General features: G+C 39.9%; 1 long non-coding RNA gene across 1 annotated transcript; it reads right to left on the reverse strand.

Annotated features, from left to right (window-relative positions):
- Positions 1–9,787: 9,787 nt before the first annotated feature.
- Positions 9,788–11,332, reverse strand: LOC126780162 (uncharacterized). Its single transcript, XR_007670445.1, has 4 exons — positions 11,227–11,332; positions 11,065–11,147; positions 10,910–10,981; positions 9,788–10,051 (listed from the first exon to the last, which is right to left on the reverse strand). It is a non-coding gene; the product is annotated as an uncharacterized LOC126780162 (long non-coding RNA).

Consider the following 11,332-nt stretch of genomic DNA (forward strand, 5'->3'; position numbering starts at 1 on the left):
ATAAATAAAAAAATATGATACATATAAACAGCATATAATCTATGATGTTGCATATTAATAGGATTACTAGTTTTTGCTTGAAACCATAAAAATGACAAACGCAACTCATCTATATTAATATTATAAAGAGGTAAAGTTTGTGAGGTTGTAGGGGGTAACCTCTGGATCTACTGAACCGATTTTGAAGATTCTTTTACCAATAGAAAGCCACATCAGTTGTGAGTGTCATAGGCTATATATTAACCCGAAAAATGAAAAGACTTTTTCGTAGTAGCGGGATTTGCAAAGAAACGGTCGAACGAAAACATTTCTTACGAACACGGCCTTAACGATGAGAGATATATGATCGAGTTCTAGAGTAAAGTTGTATATTATTATATATGTTGACAAGACCGCCATACGTACATACCATTAAGAGTTTCTTTTATGTTTATAACTGTGTTTCTGTAACGCTTTCCGGTGTACAATAGAGCATATTCTATTCTATATACATATTCACATATTCTAACAATTATTACTATTCATGAAAATTTATGTTCCAAATAAACGGAAAATGAGACACAATAGTATATATATATTTTTTTCTTTTATATTCGCCGGGAGGGCAAATGACTTGCAAGTTTCATATCGCCATCTAGCGGCGTATATTGACAAATATTGATCTTTTTGTTTTAAGTTATGTTTTAAATGATTATATTTTTTTTAATGTCTAAAACACACGAAATTCATATTCAAATAGTTATTGGAATTGGATGAACACATTTGATGTTTAATTCATCGTTAAAATATTTAATTTACTGTGACCATATTCAAAATAAACCTGGTATAATTATTCTAAGTAACATTAATTATTTTATGCAATAAATAAAACTTATTTAGACTAGCAGTGCCACCTGTAAACAGTCTGTTTGAAAAATGCGTTGTTTATATTATTTTTATTTTACTTTTTTATATAATTCGTGGAAAATAAATAATTTCCAAGTTATATAAAATTCAATAAAATATTCATTTTAAATATTTAACCATATGTCAATAATTATTTTGTAGTAATTAAATTTGTCTGTTACACGAAAGATTTGTGAAGGCATTATGAGCACAGAACACTAACTCGGAGAGAAGAATAATGACTTCATACAAAAGTTTTGAGGAAAATATTCCAAAGCGTCCTGCGCCATTTATGTACCGCCCATTAAAAATAGAGGGTAGAAGTTAGGACGGGAATTTCGAACCACAGTGCAATTTATAGATATTTGTATTGCATTTTAAGCACAAGTAAGGTGAGTTTCTCGATAGTTTTCTACAAAATGGCTAATTTTCGCTCAGCAGTCATAGACATCTAAACAAAGTCACAATCGAAAAACTAAAAATAGTCTATAGTTGTCTAATAAAACAGAGATTAGTGCTTTACTTTTTTATTTATTATGATAATAATTATAATTTCCACATTCATTCAGGCGACATATATTATTACTGATTTACATGAATACAACGAATTTATTCACAAATCACAAGTCTATGTAATGTCATATTAAGACAAAAATTTCAATCGTCGGCAAATCTAGAAACATGAAAAGAAAAACAGTTTATAGAAATATAATTACTTGTTCAGACTGACTGATCCATCAACTAAACTTAAAATTACACACGAAATGTCCCACTTAATTTCCAAAACACACCAAAAAATAACCACCAAAACACAGGCGACGGAGGAGCAAGCTCGCCTTAACGTTATCATTTTAATGTAGAATTAAATGAAACTAGTTTATTACAAATAAACATAAGTACAAGATAAATTGGTATGTAAGCAACAAAACCCTATTTTTGTAGCTTTTCTCAAAAGGCTCAATAGGCCCACCCATTCAAACAGTTTTTAACTTTAATATTAAATAACCTGACTCGCACACAAAGCTTCGTTTTTAATTTTACTTGAGGGTAAATTAAAAAACAACCTTTTTATTAATATCCCATTCGTTAGATTTAAATAAATAGAAGATATACGTTATATATATAATAGTGTTCTAGCAATAAGGTTCAATTTTGTTTGTAGTTTTACATAAAGAAACAAGATATGTTATCGCTGAAGGAAATTATTTACGTATCTCTCACACACAATACACTGTCACCCTTATACCTTACGCACTTTAAAAAATAACAACCTAACATACCGCTCATTGAAGGACTCATAATGACCTTTCATTGTTAAGCATTCAGACATTGAAACAAAAATAAAATTAAATATTTTGACAAATAAAAATCCAAAATATACTTTTGAGTACATTTTTATTAAAACTTCAAGAAAAAATTAAATTACAATGAAGACAATTACAAAACCGAGTTCATAAAACGATATTTTAAACACTTCGAGGAAATTTAACTTTTGACCACTGAATATTATGAAATAATTATATAATAACATTTGTTAGACACAAAGCTTTCTAAAATTAAACAAAACGAAATAAACATCTGTACGAGCTAATGTTTTAAATAAATTAACACAAATTATAATACATATTGCTCATTTATAAGTACGGGTAGTTTATTTTACATACGCCGAGTGATTTAATCAGACGCTCGTAAATATTACATGAATTAAAAACAGACAATGATATGTAGGTGTTTTTACAAATTAATTGTTGTATCAGAAATTAAATTACATAAATTATAATTATGAACACTGTTTTTATATATATTATATCTCAAATGTAGCCAAACCGCAAAGACCTAACAACACCCCGCTAATAGATTTGAATAGAGTTTACCTTCAATAGTGAGAAGTTTATTGCGTCAAACATTACAAAACATAACGACTCGTTTGAAATTCCTTGGCTTTGTTTATGCCAGTACCAGGTTTCACCGTTTATATTTCAAAAACTAATGCACTAATGTGTATAATTCTATGAATGTCGTCTCATTTTTATTATCGGTGAATCACGATCGAAAATCGGGCGACCACTTATTAATACAGTTATACGAAACTTACTGGAGCTGTTAAGTTTTGGTTTAAACCAGTCACCAACTGCTAGTGGCAATTTGAAAGAGAATTGCATCCTGCAAACCCAATTTTTGTCATTTACGTTTTTTCTATATATATTTTTTTAAATATCAACACAATAATAATACTAATGTTATAAAAAGATCTTTTTTTTTTCAGTTACACCTATATCACGTACTCGATTCTCTTCCAATTCGATTAGTACCGAAGTTTCACATTATTTCATTTAATGTTTCAGATCGGACATAGGCATATACAGTAAGGTCATATGAAGCACCTTTAAAGACATAGCATAGCGCGCTGACAGTCCGAGAGAAAATAACAGGTCCAGAAGCGTTTGAACCGAAGGCCGCCAAAATTGATACAAAAAAATACTTCACATGAGAGATTTGTATGTACACAAAATGTAAAATATCAGCAACAACATGTATCTATCTTTTAAAGATAACTCACATTTAAAAAGGAATAAGGTAGTACAACTAGTTTAGTTTCTCTGTCCCAAAGTATGAATCCTTACCAAAATACATAGTTTATATCTAAGATCTAAGATCTTGTAATAGTCATAATAGAAAATACAACCACATTGATCTGTTTAAAAATAGTTTAAGTAAATTTTATAATCTTGTGAAAAATACTTATTAGTAATTAACCATAACCATATTTACGTTAAAATTTTACTTTGTCATAAATAGTTATATTTTACGTAACATCAAAATTAGTCCACTTCCCTGTTAAAACAGTAGTGGAAACTTAACTGGCATAAGTGTTAAAATATGATTATTATATTAAGTTGTAATATACGATATGCTGTATGTTTCCCTAATAAATAAATAAATAAAATAGGTCGCCTAATGTATTCGCTGCCGCCCATAGACATTGAAGCTGTTAGCCAAAAACCTTGGGAACTAACACGTTACGTCCCTCGTGTCCATAATTACACTGGCTCAGTTTCCCTAACAACCAAACACAACAGTACTCTGTATTGCCGTTTGGCGATAGACTCAGTTTGTAACCATCCGAACAAGCTTATTCAGTGCTACCACCAAGAAAAGCACGCACGCACGCTCGCAAACAAAAACACACGAGCTTGTTGGGTGTATACACAAGTACAAAGAGAACGGGTTTTGCGATTATAAAGAACGACTAATACCAATTTAGATAAAAAGCACCGCGCGGGCTTAGTTAACTTGATTCAAGCGAACTTTACTCTCTTACAGATTTTTGATCTTGGATTATCTTCGAGCGGTGTCATCTTTAATGATATAATCCAGGTGGCGGTAGTTTCGATGGTTGGTCCTTCAAGCCTAGCGGTTTTCTTCGGCTAGGACCTTGCAAAAAACGTGGGCGAGCCCCGTGGTTGGGTTTGCGGATCGACCACAAGGGAGAATTAACCGTTGCAAAAAGTCCGATAAAAAGTATATTGTTCCGCCCCGATCTTCCACAGGAGTCGGGGAGCACGGTCAATTCCTCCTCGGTGGTTCAACCTGGCGTTCCCGGCGGGAATGTTGGATGGACCTGTCCAGCTTGTAAACGTAATTTTTGGAACCAAGACGGGGCTGGCCGTCCAGAAACGTAGAGCCCACCCCGTCAAGGTCAATGCGGACGATACCCTAGCGCTGGTGAAGCGCAGGTGGAATGAGGATGAGTTGCTTCTCATGGCGCAAGTCGAGGCGCAACTGACGAAGGAGACCGGGAAGTGTGTGAACGCAGGCCTTTTCGGCAAACTGACCCAACTGCGTAGAACGAAATAAGCAGTTAAGGGCCATCACCGGAGAGTCTTGTCTAGCGCTCTCGGAAGTTGAGTTCAAAGCGAGAAGGGGTCGTGCGCTGAGCGGACCTCTGAAGTGCAGCCTACGATTGAACCGGAGAGCGCTCCCGAAGACCCACCTGGCAATAAACCACGCCGTACAGTCCAAACCCCAATCGGCTCGAACGCGGCGCAAGTACTCGAGGATCTCCTTCGGGAGGTAAAGAGACGTAAGCGGCGCCGCGAGCCGGGGGCGAAGACTAGGAGATGCCACCGCCGCAAGAAACATGGATATGACAACCAAAGTGCGTCCAGTCGAAACCCATTGGGTCAAGCGCGGCGCATGTACTCTAAGGTCTCCTTCGGGAGGCTGAGAGACGGAAGAGGCGCAGCGAGCCGGGGGCGAAGACTAGGAATCGCCAACGCCGTAAGAAGTATGGAGGTGACAACCAAACTGCGTCAGACTCTGTCTAGCCGCTGACGGAGGAGAATAGAGTACGCAAAGATGCAGAAACTATTCTGGAAGAGTCCCAGTCGTGCAGCAGCTGAAGTGATCGTCGGACACTCTCGGGCCGTAAAGCACAACCTAAGAAAGTTGGAAACCAGTAGGTTTCCAGACTGGCGGGCAATTCCTGCAGCATTTAAAACGGAAATGTTCAACGGATGGATGGTACAAGGGACTATCCCCTTGAGAATTTTCCGTTGCAAAAAGTCCGATTAAAAGAATATTGGGCCGCCTCGATCTTCCACAGGAGTCGGGAAGCACGGTCAATTCCTCCCCGGTGGTTCGATCTTGCGTTCCCGGCGGGAATGTTGGGCGGCCACTTGGATGGACCTGTCCAGTGTGTGGACGTACTTTTGGAACCAAGACGGGGTTGGGTGTCCACAAACGTAGAGCCCACCCCGTCGAGGCCAATGCGGAGGCTGCTCCAGCGTTGGTGAAGCGCAGGTGAAGTGAGGAGGAATTGCTTCTCATGGCTCGAGTCGAGGCGCAACTTACCAGGGAAACCGGGTAGTGTCCGAACGCAGACCTTCTCGCGAAACTGCCCCAACTCCGTAGGACGTTGGAAGCAGTTAAGGGCCAACGCCGGAGTGCCAAATACAAAGGACTTGTGAGAACATGTCTGGAGGAGTTGGTACTCTCGGAAGTTGAGCCCAACGCGAGAAGGGGTTCGCGCATCGAATTGACCTTGGAAGTGCTGCCTACGAGAGAGCCAGAGAGCGCCTCCGAAGACCTACCTGACGATGAGCCACGCCGTACAGCCCAAACCCCAGTCGGCTCGAACGCGGCGCAAGTTCTCGAAGATCTTGAGAGACGGAAGCGGCGCTGCGAGCCTGGGGCGAAGGCTAGGAGACGCCACCGCCGTAAGAATTATGGAAATGACTAACCGATTGCGTCAGATTTTTGGTCTAGCCGCAGACGGAGACGAGCAGAGTACGCACAGATGCAAGAATTGTGTCGGAAGTCCCGCATCGACATGAGGACTGCGCCAGGTCCGGACGGAATCCGTGCGGATGACTGGCCGGCAATTCCAGCATCATTAAAAGTGGAAATGTTCAACGGATGGATGGTACAAGGGAGTATCCCCGAAACACTGAGACAGTGTCGAACAATCTTCATCCCGAAAAGTGATGCTCCGAAAGGTCCGGGTGACTATCGGCCAATTTCAATTGCGTCGGTACCACTTCGGCACCTACACAGCATCCTGGCGAGGAGGTTGCTCGCCTGCTGCCCACCTGTCGGGCGTCAGCGCGGTTTCGTGAGTGCCGATGGTACTCTCGAAAACACCGCCGTGCTTGACGCTGTGTTGGGGGATAGCAGGAAAAAACTGCGAGAATGCCACGTGGCGGTGCTCGATTTCTCTAAGGCATTCGACACAGTGTCGCACGCGGCACTAGTTGAGCTGCTTAGGGCGAGAGGGCTGCCGGATGGGTTCTGCAGTTACATGACTACCATATACGAGACGGCAAGTACCACCTTAGCTGTCGGAAACGAACGTAGCCATCCTGTTAAAGTGGGTCGAGGGATGCGACAGGGAGACCCCTTTCACCGATACTATTCAACATGGCGATGGACCTAGTCCTTGCGTCACTACCAAAAGGAGTCGGATATAGGCTAGAAAATGAGCAGATCTCGGCTCTAGCCTACGCCGATGATTTAGTCCTGCTTGCAGGCTCGAAGGTAGGGATGCAGGAAGCCATCGATCGTGTGGTGCAGGTCGGCGAAATGGTGGGTCTTGGTATCAACCACAGTAAAAGTTCCGTTCTGTCAATGGTGCTAGTCGGGAAACGCAAGAAACACCACTACCTGACGGAGAGGGTGTTCTCTGTTGGGAAGAAAAAGCTTCGGCAGGTGTCTTGCGTGGAACGCTGGAGATACCTTGGCATAGACTTCGAATCGTCCGGGGCTTCAATGCTCGAGCAGGAGGTGCGCAAGGCTTTGGACAACATCTCCAAGGCACCTCTCAAACCGCAACAGCGGCTCGAAGTTGTGAGAGGTCACCTGATTCCGAGGTTCATGCACGGTCTAGTGCTAGGAACGATATCGGATGATCGACTCAGAATGCTCGACATTGAGATCCGGGGCGCAGTGAGGAAGTGGCTAAGGCTTCCACATGATGTGCCTAAGGCCTATTTCCACGCCGAAGTTAAGGCCGGTGGCTTGGCGATCCCATCGCTACGGACAATCGTTCCAAACCTCATCTTACGGAGGTACGGACGGCTGGCTTCGTCGCGATGGTCTGCTGCCAACGCTGCCGCCAGATCCGAGAGGATCCGTAAAAAACTCAGCTGGGCCAAAAAGCAGATAAGGAAATTCACCAGGGAAAATCCGAAAACCCAACTAACATCTGTGGAGCAGTATTGGCGGGAGTCTGTATGCGTCGACGGACGGCCTCGAACTTCGAGAGTCGTTCCGGAATCAGGCCTCCACTAAGTGGATAAGGGAGCGATGCATGCAGTATAGTGGTCGAGACTACGTGCAATTTGTGCACTGCCACATTAACACCCTCCCTTCCCGATTCCGGGCATCACGAGGGCGTCGATGTATCAATCAATCAACAGCCAATCGTTGTCCACTATCCACAATCGGTCCTACGACATACGTGACCAGCCCACTGCCACTTCAGCCTGCTAATTTTGCAAGCTATGTCGGTGACTCCGGTTCTTTTTCGGATAATCTCGATGTATGGGAGAGTCGAAATTAAACTGTCGTGCCGGGTGCATGCTCAGGGAGACGATGGCTCATACCATACAGCAGTGCTTCAGAACGCACGGCGGCCGAATCGAACGCCATAATTGCGTCACAAAAGTCATCGCCGAGGCGTTGGTAGAAAAAGGATGGACCGTGGTGGTGGAGCCGAGGTTCGTGACCTCAATAGGGTATCGAAAGCCCGATATAATCGCTGCTAGGGGCGGGGCTGGAGTGATCATAAACATTCAGATAGTCTCGGGTCAGAGACCGCAGGACGACGCTCATCGTGCGAAACGTAGCAAATACAGGAAACACGCTGAGCTAGTCCAGTTGGTGGCTGATAGACTAGGGCTATCTGGAGCGGAGAGTGTACGTGCCACCTCATGTACCGCCTCCTGGCGCGGTGTTTGGAGCGGCGCTTCTGCAAGGGAGATGCACGAACTCCTCGGGCTTGAAAAATCCATATTCGAGCAAATACCAGGCCTCGTTCTGAGAGGTTCACACATTAACTGGACCAGGTTCAACCAGATGACCGCAATCTCAACGGCGTCGGTTGAGTTGGGTTTCTACAGGACCTTCACGGTACCGGACCCACATTCTTACAGTATGGGTAGATCCGCTATGCAGGTATCCTCTCCAGTATCAACTGCGCTCAACCGCTTGCAACACCAACCTGTACAATGCAGCCACGGCCGCGGTCACTAGACGGGAGTAGGAAACAGCATGGTTACTCCCGGGGCCGACGACTCCCAGCTAGTTGGGCGCTCAGCACGACATTGGGTGAACGAAGGCATGCGGAAAAATACCCAAAACGACATCTAATTAGTCGACAAACAACATCTAGACACGTATGAATGGATGAATGAGATTCCTGCTGCCCCTAGTCTTCTACTAACTTCGCCTCTCATCACTCAAGGGCATGGATCAGACAAAAAAATTAAAATCTTGGGGCGTAACGTAACCTGAGTAAATATGTAAGTAGCATTCATAATGATATAGCGGTTGTTAACATTAATATAAAAAATGTTATTTTATTTTAATTTAAAATACACATTTGCCCTAATTCCCCTACATAGAGATAATTTTTTGAAATGTGATATCACCAGAGTCAAACATTTAGTTCATAATATAACTAACTTTACACTACAATACATTCTTCATATATTCTTGAATCATATTTAATGAATTTGTTAATTAAACGTAACATGCACACAAACGCTATCGTTGAATTTTTACTGTTTCATCTTTAAGCTAAAAAACTTTTTATGGAAAGTAATCATATAGCTGTGTTATAGTTTAAGCAGCGTTCGTAAAGCCGTTCGCTAATCAAGTTATGTTGCAAAATCTCCAAGACTAACATTTTATTGTTACCGAACTATATATAACCTATGTCCGTACTGAATATTTAAGGTAAATATTGGAGAACGTTTATAAGTTTAAAATAATACATAATACATAACATAATTATTATAATATACACAAAAAATATATATTAAAATTATGACGTTTCATAAAATTACATATAAAATATCGATATTACATACTCGCATGAATTGGTATAGAATGTATTCTAAAATAAATTGCTTATTGGTAACTTTTGTTTGTCTGTGTCGGAGTGGGGTACTCAGTAACACAGATGTTAACCTAGTACAGTGGCCGTTGCAAATATTTATAATACCTCCGTCGTTGACGCTTCCTAGTGTCGTGAAGATATTAAGCAAATGGCTTTCATTCACGTTACAATATGTCAGCCATTCTCCTCAAAAAGTTAAAAGTTAACTGACTTCTATCTTACTATTGATCAATTTATATGTCAAATATGTAGTTTGATGTAACATGAGTGTTGGTTTTAAACTTAGACATAATTGTAATAATATAAGATAAAATAAATAAGCAGGATTAGAGCAATCCATGAATGCAGCGTCCAGTATAGAAAATGAAACTGATCATTCAGCATAGAAATAAAAGCAGTGCAAAGTGGCTAGCAGCAGCAGCTTATTGGACATGCAGCAGTTTAATCTTCAACAAAACAGCACAGCAACAGCTCCATCTCAGCAAGAACTCTTCGGCTCATTAATGTTATTATATTACTATTGTAACATAATAAAAATCTCTCACCCTGAAAACAAAACATCTTATTAATTTCTTAGATAAATATTAGTTCTTAAGAGTAAAATAGAGACAAGAAGAAAATAAATTATTAAAATTTAATACATATATATAAAACTGCACAAGCACCACTGAATTTCAATGTGCTTAATTTATGTTTATGATTTATCTCACACTTGGTGGAGAAGAAAAACATCATGAAGAAACCTGCATGTGTCTAATTTCACTGATTCTGCATATGTGTATTCCTTATCCTAACTATGACCTGAGCGAAGCCTCAGGTAAAGCGCTAGTCAACTTATGATTGAAGTTAACATTTTAGGCACCAATATAGGAAATATTTTTACTTAATTAGCAATACAACAGTATAAGAAAACAAGAACAATATTAAAATAAATAAAATGAAACCTTTAAATTTTTTTAAACACTTTAAGACTCAATACAAGAGGAGTAAACCCAAATAAACAACTTTGATACCGACATCATTGGTCGATATCATGTAAAATCTATAATTACTTTTTTTTATATTGTAATTCTATATGGATTCGTGAAAAATTGGCTTTTTCAATGTCCGCGAAGTTGTAATCGGAAATTCGAAAGTTAAATTAATGTGGTTATAATTAGTTAGGTGAAATAGTTTTGTATTATAATTAAAGGTAAATTAATCAAGAACTGTTTATGGCGCATAATACAGCAGAACAATGAGAAAATCGCATGCATTGTGTACCTTTACTCCGATTGGATTATGGTATAGTATGCTGTCAAAAGCCAAGTTCAATTTTTGTTTTAAATATCAAAAAAAATAATTAAAATTAATACTGAACCGTGTAGCATTTTGATTAATAATGTAACTAATGCACCAACTCACCTGTGGGGTGTATGAAGATATCAAAATTGGGTAGTATGTGACATAACCACGTGGCCGGTTTTAGTACATTGACTGAAATTAAAACAAAACTATTTTATATGCCACGATAAATAAATCGGATGCATTCATTAGGCGAATACAATTGTTTTACTTACGGTTCGGCATCCGGAAACCCGTTAAATATTTGAAATAAAATTGATGACGTAGATAATCCTCCGTTATGTTATCTGGATATAATCTGAAACGAATAGAAGGATATATATAACGTATAATATAATGAATGCTAATAATAAACGATATTAACTGGTAATACTTACAAATTTAATGACATTTTACCGTTATAAATTACAAAGCGCCGGTTACTGGTAATGAATAGTGGTAACGATAACCAACCGACCACTCCTAATCTGAGGTAAAAAGGAA

This window comes from Nymphalis io, chromosome 30 (assembly GCF_905147045.1).
Source record: "Nymphalis io chromosome 30, ilAglIoxx1.1, whole genome shotgun sequence".
NCBI lineage: Eukaryota > Metazoa > Arthropoda > Insecta > Lepidoptera > Nymphalidae > Nymphalis > Nymphalis io.